This window comes from Amblyraja radiata, chromosome 41 (genome assembly GCF_010909765.2).
Source record: "Amblyraja radiata isolate CabotCenter1 chromosome 41, sAmbRad1.1.pri, whole genome shotgun sequence".
Taxonomy (NCBI): Eukaryota; Metazoa; Chordata; class Chondrichthyes; order Rajiformes; family Rajidae; genus Amblyraja; species Amblyraja radiata.
The window spans coordinates 7,014,390-7,026,913 of record NC_045996.1 but is presented as its reverse complement, the minus strand read 5'-3'; the positions used below and the strand labels follow the sequence as shown (position 1 = coordinate 7,026,913).

Genomic DNA, 12,524 nt, shown 5'->3' with positions numbered 1-12,524 from the left:
TCAAGGCATACATCCTTCGTTGTTCCTCCCTCGCTAAGAATCTATTTTCGGCCGAGTTTAAAGAGGTAACCTTTAGAATAGCGAGACGTCACTCGATGAGGCGACAACGAGATGTCGAATGCAAGAAGGCTGAGATCCGCGGGTATATTTGCTGGGATAGTGCTACGTGGCGTAGTCAAACAAACCCACATGAGGCCATCGGGAGACATAGTAATGGTGCCTCTTCAGCAGCTCTAAACACCCGTTGTATTGGTCAAGTTCCATGAAATATAAGAACTTATTAATGTCAGTAGGCAGTCGCTTAAATTGTACTGAAGGCAAAGCAGCAATTATCTGTGAAGTTACTGTTAACTCTTGGACATTCTAGCTATGGGGATAGAGTGTCCTGCGGATATGCGTGAGGTACGGCAGCACACATAAGGCCAGGATCAGGACGCATTGAAATAAGTAATAACAGTAACTTAATGCTGACAGATGTAAACCTGTAGAATTTAGATTCGGTTTAGGAGATGTGAGAGTGAGACTGAGAAGAGACAAACAGAGAGAGGGGGAGATGGAGGATGGAAGCCAGCGAGGGTAGATATATGTTTACAATAAAACAATATGAAGGTCTGGAAGCAGTCAGCAGGTCGGTAGCATCTGTGGAAAGAGAAACGTTGTTACCAATCCACGTCCGAGATTATTTGTCAGAACTGGGTGGCAAAACTTAAAAGTTGATACAAAGCAGGGGTAATGGCGAAGTGAAGTCTGGGGCAAAGGGGATCTACCTGGGAGAAAGGATCAGAGGAGACGCCGGATCGGCTGAAATAGATGTTGCAAACCGCTGTTCAGAACATGATTTCCGTTTTCTCTAGAGTGGGATGTTGGATAGGGAACGAGCAGTTAGGTTTAATTGCAGTTTGAAAGCATGTGTTCGTCATTTTCATAATCATAATCAGCGGGCAGTTGATGGCTTTTTGGAGCTCCTCATATGCTTGCCCTGGGTGGTGGCGCAAAAGGTCATATTGGTATTGAAATTAAAACGCTGCAGGATTACCACTTCGGTTTCAGTAATATAATGAGGATCTGTGACTGAATAACTGTAAATATTTCAAAGGGGTTTATAGATGTAAAACATAAGTTGTGCCCACAACAATATGAAACTGCCTGGTATATTGAAGAGTAAAGTATGGATTTTCTATGGTTCTTCATCTCCCGGTTCCCGTTAACGCTATGGCATCGGCGCCTCCGCTGGACTCTGCTGGCCGATACTGTCCTTCTGAACCGTCAGAATGATGGGCAGCAATAAAAACAGTAATGGGGCACAATTGGCTAAAATGTGTCAAATATCTCAAATGCCACCTAAGCAGGGGATGAGTAAAAGCTCGGTTTAGTGACAAAAGTAAAGCTATATATATTTCCTTCAGGCTCGAGTGTAAATACCAAAGGGTCACTCGAGCAATCCAGCACTCTCACTGCCACGATAACCTTGGTTATCGTTCACTCGGTGCAACTCTTTTAATTTAGCTTCCCAGAACAATTGGCCAGATATCGGTCAATATGAAAGCGTTCGACATCAACACGAACTCTCGCATAAATCTGCAAATATCCGGATCTGTACACGGAAGTAATGCAGGTTTATTACAGGTAATATTAACAGTAAGTTGTTAATATATTCCTACAGTCCATCTGAGCAGAATGTTCGTCATAACCAGCAAGAGATTGTCCGCTGTCATCCAAACCAGGTTGCGAACTATAAACGTACAGACAATAGACAGTAGCCAATAGACAATCGACAATTGACAATAGGTGCAGGAGTCGGCCATTCGGCCGTTCGAGCCAGGACCGCCAATTAATATTATCATGGCTGACCATGCACCATCCGTACCCCATCCCTGCCTTCTCGCCATATCTCCTGAATCCGATATATGTAAGAGCTGTATCGAGTGTGCATTCAGAATCCATTGAGACCCCACTTTATCAACATTTTGTTATTTTGCAGCCTTATTCCAAAAATTGCTTAAATTCATTTTTGTCACCAATCTGCACACAATACCTCATAATATAAAAGCGAAAACATGTGTTTAGAAATTGTTGCATGTAATTAAAAATAACGAACTGAAATGTCACATTTACATACGTATTCAGACCCTTTGCTATGACGCTCAAAATTGAGCTTCGACGCATCTTGTTCACATTGATTATCCTTCAAATATTTCTATAACTTGATTGGAGTCCGCAAGTGGTAATTTAAATTGATTTACATGATTTGGAAAGGCACACTCCTGTATATATAAGATTCCGCAGTTGACAGTGCATGTCTGAGCAAAAACCAAGCCATGAAGACGAATAAATTGTCCGTTGAGATCCGAGACACGATTTTGTCGAGACACACATCTGGGGAAGTTTATACAATAATGTCTGCAGCATTGAACACCAGGACTCTTCATAGAGCCCGCAACCTGGCCAAACTGAGCAATCGAGGGAAAAGGGCCTTGGTTAGGGAGGTGACCAAATCCCCGATGGTCACTCTGAGAGAGCTCCAGTGTTCCTCTGTGGACATGGGAGACATTTCCAGAAGGACAACTATATCAGCATCAATCCCCCAATTAGATCATTATGGTAGAGTGGTCAGACGGAAGCCTCCCCTCATTAAAAGTCACATTACAGCCCGCTTGGAGTTTGATAAAAGGTACCTAAACAAGATTCTCTTGTCTGATGAAACCGAGATTGAAATCTGGCCTGAATGCCAAGTGTCAAGTCTGGAGGAAACCAGGCACCACGCATCACCTGGTGAATACCACACCTACGGTGAAGCATGGTGGTGGCAGCATCATGCTGTGGGGATGTTTTTAACGGCACGCACTGGGAGACTAGTCAGAATCGACCGAACGATGAACGGACCAACGTACAGGGAGATCCTTGATGAAAACCTGCTCCAGAGCGTTCAGCACGCCAGACTGGAACATTCTCCCAGGGAATTACAGACCAGTTAGTCTAACATCGGTAGTGGGGAAAATGCTGGAGTCCGTTATTAAAGTTGGGATAGCAGCACATTTGGATAGTGGGGAAATAATTAGACAAAGTGAACATGGATTTATGAAAGGTAAATCATGTCTGACGAATCTTATAGAATTTTTCGAGGATGTAACTAGTAGAGTGGATACGGGTGAACCATTGGATGTGTTATATTTGGACTTTCAGAAGGCTTTCGACAAGGTCCCACATAACAGATTTGTATGCAAACTAGAAGGACACGGTATTGGGGGTTCAGTATGATGTGGATCGAGAACTGTCTGGCAGACAGGAAGCAAAGAGGAGCAGCAAATGGGTCCTTTTCAGAATGGCAGGCAGCAACTAGTGGGGTACTGCAAGGATGAGTGCTGAGACCCCAGCTATTTACAATATATATTAATGATTGGGACGAGGGAATTGAAAGCAACATCTGCAAGTTTGCGAATGACAAGAAGCTGGGAGGTAGTGTTAGCTGTGAGGAGAATGCTGGGAGGCTGCAAGGTGACTTGGATAGGGGTGAGTGTTCAAATGCATGACAGTTGCAGCATAATGTGGATACGTGAGGTTATCCACTTTGGTGGCAAGAACAGGAAAGTAGACTATTATCTGAATGGTGGCCGATTAGGACAATGGGAGATGCAACGAGACCTGGGCGTCATGGCACACCTTCATTGAAGGTAGGCATGCAGGTGCAGCAGGCAGTGAAGAAAGCGAATGGTATGTTTCCGTTCATGAAGTCAAGTTCCTATTCATTATGGGTTAGTTTAGGGGTAATACGAGGAGGAACCTCTTTACTCAGAGAGTAGTAGGTGTGTGGAATGGGCTTCCAGTGGATGTGTTGGAGGCAGGTTCGATTTTATAATTTAAAAACAATTGGATAGGTATATAGACGGGAAATGAATGGAGGGTTATGATCTGGGTGCAGGTAGATGGGACTAGGGGACAATAAGTGTTTGGCACGGACTTGAAGGTCCGAGATGGCCCGTTTCTGTGCTGTAATTGTTATATGGTTATATGGTTATTTCATTCTCTCACATTGGATCCTTTGCGATGTAATCTTCCAAAACAGTCTACCACGTGGAACCTTGTCGTATGCTTTATTGAACTTCATATATCGACATCTACAGCAGTACCCTCGTCGACCTTTTTGATAATTACTTCGAAAACCTCAGAGATTTGTGAGATGCGACCTCCCACTGTAATTACACTCCTTCAGTAAAACACAGAGTCAAGCATTAGATCAATTAATTATTTATTCTCATTCACAAACGAATTTCCTTTACGATACTTAACCAAAACCGCGGGTCCGATAATTGTCTCTACTCGTCCATGCCCTACAGCCTCGTGCGAATACACACCTCCAGACAGTTACACAGTCGCAAGTGCACTTCCAGACGATCGACTCCGATCAATGTGGCCCCCACTTTTGTAATATATCGTATCCGTGGCGCGAAACTACATGGGGAAGGGGGGGGGGGGTGGCTACCCTACAAGCCAATCACAAATGTAGGTCATATAATACATGTATTGACAGTTCCCTAACCCAACCATAAAGTACCCATTACATCATTACATTGTTTCCATAGAAGGGTCTAGTTGGAAGACAGTTCAACAAAGTAAATTAACATTTCCCAAGGTAGTATAAACAATTTAGCCTGGCACCATACTTTGAGCAATCACAAGATAGCAGTGGAAAAACTGTGCAAAATAATTAAGAATAATTTACATTATCCCATTCTATAACCAATCCTGACCATGCATATGCAACCCAGCTCAGCTATTTCTGAAAAACCCTCATACATATTAACAACTAGACTAAGTGGGACCCGTTGGTTCCAGCATCACACGGGAGGGCTGGTAACCCAACGCCATAATCCACCTCTCCAGCAATTCGAATATTACTCGCCAGTGGGGCGGGAGGCTTTATGTTGCGCTAGTATGGGTTTTGTGGGCCGAAGGTGCTGGTTTCTAGAGGGCTAGTTTAGACATTATGCATCGAATGAATTATTGTGCTGGCAGCTCAGTCACTGAGGCCTGGCAGTACAGTCAGTCGGACCTGCCAGGCTGGCAGCTGAGAAACTGCCAGAAATTCCGCCCACAACAGGTGACAGACTGTGTGAGAGAGAAGGGGGGAGAGGATGGGCTGAATAGATTATTGGGCTGGCAGTTCAGTCACTTATAGCTGATGGGCTGGCAGTTCACTTACTCACGGCTCGTGGCTGGCAGTACAGTCTCTCACGCCTGGTACGCTGGCAATTCACTCAGTCACCCCTCCTCACTTCAACCCCCCAACTCTGCTCGTTGCCATCCCCCCCCCCCCACGCGTTCGGTGCATCTCCCCACAACCGCCCCCATACACTTTCAGTGTCTCTCCAACAGATCAGCCATTCCTGCCTATTAGGTTACCATTGTGATGAAGAACACACAGGCATCAAAAGTGCAAAAAATGATGTATTAACGTTTAAAATGTGAATGACTCTAAAATATAAGAACAATTTAAATGTTAAAGATGAGAATTATTAAGCTAATAATTTTTGTGTATCTTGATGTGTTCTGCTGCTCACTGCCGCTTGATGACTTTTTCCTGTTGATAAAACGAGACAATTTTAATATAGAGAAATTCAGCGGTCAAAATTTAAGAAAGAAAATCTGAGAATTTATCTCAGAAGTCATCATTCAATGAAGCACGCTGTTAATGACAACATTCTTGGTCGATGTTCCATTCTTCAGGAAAACTTTGCATTTCCCTTCATCTTTCCTCGGCTAAGAGCCACATATAGTTGTCCATGCTGAAATACCGGTTTGTCGAGGTAGAGTAACACGTTCTGCATTGTTTGTTCTTGTGCTTAATGGATCGTCCTAGCAAAACGTGATTGGGTCCGCTGAAGGGGAATGTCTTCACCTTCTGTCAAAATGAGTGCTGTCCTAGGAATGAGAACAATGTCATATTTAAAGGTTCCCATGTTGATTTTGCAACGATCAGATTATTGTGTAGCTCTTCCACAATCATCCTCGTTGCATTGCTTAGCTTCGGCGGTTCCACGTTTCTAATTAATATGATTTGAGATCCTTTTTTTCAACTCTAATTTGTGTGGTGGTAATCCAGATAGCTCGAATGAATCGTGGAATTCTGTTGGAAAGTGAGTATCAACGCCTCAGTGACAGCGTTGAAACAAAAGTACTTAACGATTCCAGGGAAGCGTTTGATGCATGTAGCATTGATGATTCTCCTGGTATCGTTTTGCGGAACCAAGATACAATTGTTGGAGAATAATTCTGCAGGATTGTCAAATGTAGGATAGATGAAATCAATGCCATCCTCAAGTATTTCTGCTGATAGAAGCATGGCTTGTGGGATTTCAATTTAATCATCTTCATTCTTTAAAATCTTGTCTTCTCCAACTTTCTAAAAACATTGAGCATAGTCGCCTTCTCCCTCTGTCAATCGCATATTTGGGTGCAATTGAAACTTGGTAACAAGTCTCCACAAGTAGGATTTCATAATGCAGGCATTTTCATCAGCATAATTTCCCCCTTCCACCACAGCAAGTAGTTGTCGAAAATCGCCACAACAAATTATAAGAATGCAGCCAAAAGGCTTAGCGTTGCTGCAGACATCTTGAAGAGTTCTGTCCAACGCTTCAAAGCTTTCTCTCCTAATCATTGGACATTCACCCCAAACAATGGCGTTAACTTGCCTCGTGAAATGTGCCGTCTTGGAGCTCTTCTCGATGTTGCAGAATGCATCCTCGGCCACTTGAATGGGTATCTTGATTCGATAACGTGTAGTTCTTCCACGAGGCATTAATAGTTAAATTAAACGAGAACTTACAACTTTGAAGTTTGATCTTTATTTTATGGGGAGTTACGGTGAGAAATTACGTGAAGAAGCCCCGCCAGTCCGCATGCGTATCAATCTTCAAAGCAGCGGTGTGAATTCACATATAAAAGCAGTTGAATTAACTTAGTAAGACTTAGAGAAGACTAGAACTACCAGATGATCTTTGCGATTATAAGGGCCGGGAGCGGTGGGCACGTAATCGTTCACCGTAATTCTTCATGAAATAAAGATCAAACATCAAACTGGTAAGTTCTCGTTTAATCTTTCTATTTTACTTCGGAGTCTCGTGAGTGATTCCGTGAAGGTTTCAACACTCTGTGATTTCATGCCGTGAGAAACGAGTCGCCACAACCACGGCCGCTTCATTGACAGAGGGAAAGATTCATAATGAATAAATAATAGTAAATCCTTTCATTCTGGAGTAACTAATCACAGAACTTAAGTAGAGTTGGCAAATGCCCCTGGTCTGGCCATGGGTTATTATGAATTTTTCATAACCCTTGCTGCTGATATTGTCGCAGTCCTGGTGGAGTAAGACTCGAAAATATATCAATATCTACTCCTGTATGAGCCCAGCCCTGTTTCAATCTCCTAGGTATGGTCCAACCCAATACCCTTTTAAAGGTTTTTTGTTATTATCAACATTGCTAGTTCCGAGCCTCTAAGATCTTCTGAACCTGACGTATTGTTATATATGTGTGACCATAACCGAAGGTTCATGAGGTATGTCATGAAAATAGTTAGATATTTCATGTCTACTTTGCTGAACCAAACATTAAAACATAATATTATTTGCAGATGTAATCATCCTATCCAGTCAAAATATGTAGTGACTGAACCCGTTGGCTGACCAGCGCATTGAGGATAACTACATTATGAGAGCCGAGCCAACTAAGGATGTAGCTGAAGCCCCCTGGTGAAAATAGTGCTAATACCACATCAATATCCTATAACCATATAACCATATAACAATTACAGCACGGAAACAGGCCATCTCGGCCCTACAAGTCCGTGCCGAACAACTTTTTTCCCTTAGTCCCACCTGCCTGCAATCATACCATAACCCTCCATTCCCTTCTCATCCATATGCTTATCCAATTTATTTTTAAATTATACCAACGAACCTGTCGCCACCACTTCCACTGGAAGCTCATTACACACCGCTACCACTCTCTGAGTAAATACGTTCCCCCTCATGTTACCCCTAAACTTCTGTCCCTTAATTCTGAAGTCATGTCCTCTTGTTTGAATATTCCCTATTCTCAAAGGGAAAAGCTTGATCACATCAACTCTGTCTATCCCTCTCATCATTTTAAAGACCTCTATCAAGTCCCCCCTTAACCTTCTGCGCTCCAGAGAATAAAGACCTAACTTATTCAACCTATCTCTGTAACTTAGTTGTTGAAACCCAGGCAACATTCTAGTAAATCTCCTCTGTACTCTCTCTATTTTGTTGACATCCTTCCTATAATTGGGCGACCAAAATTGTACACCATACTCCAGATTTGGTCTCACCAATGCCTTGTACAATTTTAACATTACATCCCAGCTTCTATACTCAATGCTCTGATTTATAAAGGCTGGCATACCAAAATCTTTCTTTACCACCCTATCTATATGAGATTCCACCTTCAAGGAACTATGCACGGTTATTCCCAGATCCCTCTGTTCAACTGTATTCTTCAATTCCCTACCATTTATCATGTACGTCCTATTTTGATTAGTCCTGCCAAGGTGTAACACCTCACATTTATCAGCATTAAACTCCACCTGCCATCTTTCAGCCCATTTTTCCAAATGGCCTAAATCCCTCTGCAGACTTTGGAAATCCTCTTCATTATCCACAACACCCCCTATCTTGGTATCATCTGCATACTTACTAATCCAATTTACCACCCCTTCATCCAGATCATTGATGTACATGACAAACAACAAAGGACCCAACACAGATCCCTGAGGCACCCCACTAGTCACCTGCCTACAACCCGTCAAACAGCCATGCACCATTACCCTCGTCAATTTCCCTAGTAACCTCTTCAAAAAATTCAAGAAGATTAGTCAAACATGACCTTCCAGGCACAAATCCATGTTGACTGTTCCTAATCAGACCCTGTTTATCCAGATGCTTATATATATTATCTCTAAGTATCTTTTCCATTAATTTGCCCACCACTGAAGTCAAACTAACAGGTCTATAATTGCTAGGTTTACTCTTAGAACCCTTTTTAAACAATGGAACAACATGCGCAGTACGCCAATCCTCGGGGACTATTCCCGTTTCTAATGACATTTGAAATATTTCTGTCATAGCCCCGGCTATTTCTACACTAACTTCCATCAATGTCCTAGGGAATATCCTGTCAGAACCTGGAGACTTATCCACTTTTATATTTTTCAAAAGTGTCAGTACTTCTTTTACTTTGAAACTCATAGTATCCATAACTACTCTACTCGTTTCCCTTACCTCACATAATTCAATATCGTTCTCCTTGGTGAATACCGAAGAAAAGAAATTGTTCAATATCTCCCCCATCTCTTTTGGCTCTGCAGATAGCTGCCCACTCTGTTTCTCCAATGGACCAATTTTATCGCTCGTTATCCTTTTACTATTAATATAGCTGTAGAAACCCTTTGGATTTACTTTCACCTTACTTGCCAAAGCAACCTCATATCTTCTTTTAGCTTTTCTAATTTATTTCTTAAGATTCTTTTTACATTCCTTATACTCCACAAGCACCTCATTTACTTCATGCTGCCTATAATTATTGTAGATCTCCCTCTTTTTCCGAACAAGATGTCCAATTTCCCTTGAAAACCAGGACTCTTTCCAATTTCCTATACTGCCCCGTGCTTGTCCTGGGAGAGCTTATGTGAAAATATCCTTTATAACTTAGGGGGTGAAACCCACCAGAGTGTGTCTCTAAATAAGATGGGAAGCACTTTGGGCACAGTTAATGGTCCTATAACTTAATATTGTGAAACACCCATTTGAAACGAACTCCAAGCTGTCATTTATCTGTGCCGTATTAGATGCAACTTAAGTATTTAAACAACACTTCCCATTTCCTGATGAGGAAATGTAATGCTTTTCTTTCTTGGTGCTATCCCTGCATTTGCAGCGAGCACAGACATGAATTGGACTGACAGTCCGAGTCGCAGGATCGGTCCACTCAGAATCTATGAGTGAATAATTGATTTATCATGCAGAGGCTGATTTCCCGATCCACAGGCTAAACCAACAGATGTTATGTTAAGAATAACCGTAAAAGGTTGTATTCTTATTCCCGACAAAGCGGGAAGCATAGCTGCATAGGACAGTCAGACTGAATAATATGCATATTTCAGATATATACTTGCCATATAACATCCTTTGGAAACCAATTGCTTAGCAGTACCGAATGTTTCCATTTAAAAAAGCTTATACTGGACATAGGAATTCAGTCGGGTTAGATCAAGAATAATTCGACACCCACCATCCTTCTTTTGCTTGGGAAATATATTAGACACAAACTGCTGAGGCTGATGAACCATCTTTTCAGTTACACCTTCTGTGAATAATGTTTCAATTTCATAATTTACCTGACAAAGTTTCTGGTTTTGAAAACACCAATTTCCGACTTGGTGTATGTTGAGTGGGTGGATGTTATTCAATAATAAACTCTATTTGAAACCCCTGAATGCTGTCCAGTATCAACGGACCTGATGTTATGCAGCGCCATTAATTGTGAAGCAATTGCAATCTACGCCCGACTGGTGACTGGTCAATAGCGGACATGTCCTGGACAAGTCCAGCGGCTCGTACCTCCATGGTTGCTGGGTTATTTTGCCTCCGAATTTTAGTGGGAGTATGCACTGGTGCACGCCATTGGCGTAGTGATGGGCGAGCCCGGCTTGGTCCTTGCCCCGCTCCAGCGTCTGTGAACCGTCTAAAGGGGTATGGTCGACGAGGCGGCATCCTGCTGGTCGGATGTGCTTGATTAGGCCGACCGTCTTCGCCTCGTCATCTAAGTCCTTGACTCGCTTAGCCAGGTCTTCTCCAAACAATACGTTTGGTGGCTCTATATTTGACGATCTGCATAGTGTTGTAAACTTCGAATTTAACGTCGGTCTGATGACGTTCTCTCTCAGGCCGTTAATCTCTATGTGGGCGTTACACACGAGGCCCAATGTATCCTGCTGTGTGTCCGATAGCGGTACGCCTTCGACTGAGCGCCCAAAATGCCGTTATGCCCAATCCGATTAGTTTTAATACTTTATGCAGCCTTAGTTCCCGCGATCTCATGGTTGCACCCATTTGCCCCCTGGCTTTTGTCACCTGGTTCACGGTGGACACTCTGAGTGAGGTACAATTTACAGGTGTTCTGCCATTATTGATTCGAGGAACTGATGAGAGTTCATATAGTTGATGTTGTTAGCCTGATTCCTCCATTGCCTCACCAGTACCTGCCGGTATGGCGAATTTGCATGCCACATCCGGCACACCTGGAGCTATGCTCATGTGCTTTGGGGTATGCTCCTCCACTATACCTCCAACTTCAGGGTCAGTGCCATACTGCCCTGGCTCTCCCTCCTCTTGCATGAGGGAGGCTTCAGCAACCATTGACATGGCGCTGCTGGTATGGGGCCCAATGTAAACCCGCTGAGGTATGGTTCCTCCTGTTTTATACGGGTTTTCCCTGTATAGTCCTCTGCTGGAGATTGCTGCCGCGGGCTGATGGGGTGGCCCATGAGTATAGTACTCACGTTGGAAAACGTCGTGATGGAGCATCCTTTCAGTGAGGTGCTCCATCTTGACTAGACGACCCCAGACGTCTTTACGTCCCGAAAGCCATTCCTGGCCATAATACTGAGCTTGCCCTGAAAAACATCTCTGGACAATTTCTGTGCTTGGATCCTTAGCATTGTGCAGCTTTACATGGTTAGATCGCTTCCGTGTGGTGTTGTAAGACCACTAGGATCCCTTTCATCCTTATCAAGGGGTATGCTATTTTCGTACAACACATGACCCAAACACATGATGCCATTATCATCAGTACCAACAAGTGTAATTATTGCCAACTTGTAGATGGTCCCATTTTTTTCCATGAGCTCGACGTGGGCCTCGGATTTTCTTCGGTCCAACCTTCATGCTGCCACCAACTTCAGTGAACTGCTTACTGTGTACGAAGGCGTGGGGTGTGTTGTTGCCGCAAATATTAAGCTTTGCTCTTAATGGTACCTCAATTCGTCCGACAACTTTCCTTATTATCCTGTTTTTTACCTGTTGAATTTAAATTGGTTTTTGCCTTAAGAGAAAGTTCAGCGGCTTATTTTAATGTCACCCCTTTTTTTATTCCAGCGTTTTTATTCCCGTCATTTATAGCATGAGGGGAACTCTAGCCCCTTCCGGGTATTTTCAACCTTCGTTTGCGATGATTCCCTTGTGTCCATAGGTATTTATTCCAGTACGTTCGACAGACATGCTTTTAGAATTTTTTGACGTTGGTTATACTGACCACTGGTACTTTCTTTCATGGACAAAGGGTTTTTGGACAGCCTGACCAGGTGCTGCAACCAGAGTTTCGTGAAGAGACCTTCAAATATAAAGCTCCCTTACTGGAGCATATCCTGCTGGAGCTGTGCTCAACAGCCTTACTTGGCTTTATACCTTGGGGGTATGCTTTCCAATACCCCCAATCTCAGTCAACCT

The 12,524-nt window shown here is 43.1% G+C and overlaps 1 pseudogene; it reads right to left on the bottom strand.

The window, feature by feature from the left end:
• Positions 1–11,695: 11,695 nt before the first annotated feature.
• On the bottom strand, positions 11,696–11,836 carry LOC116967927 (annotated as a pseudogene).
• Between the last annotated feature and the right edge of the window lie 688 nt (positions 11,837–12,524).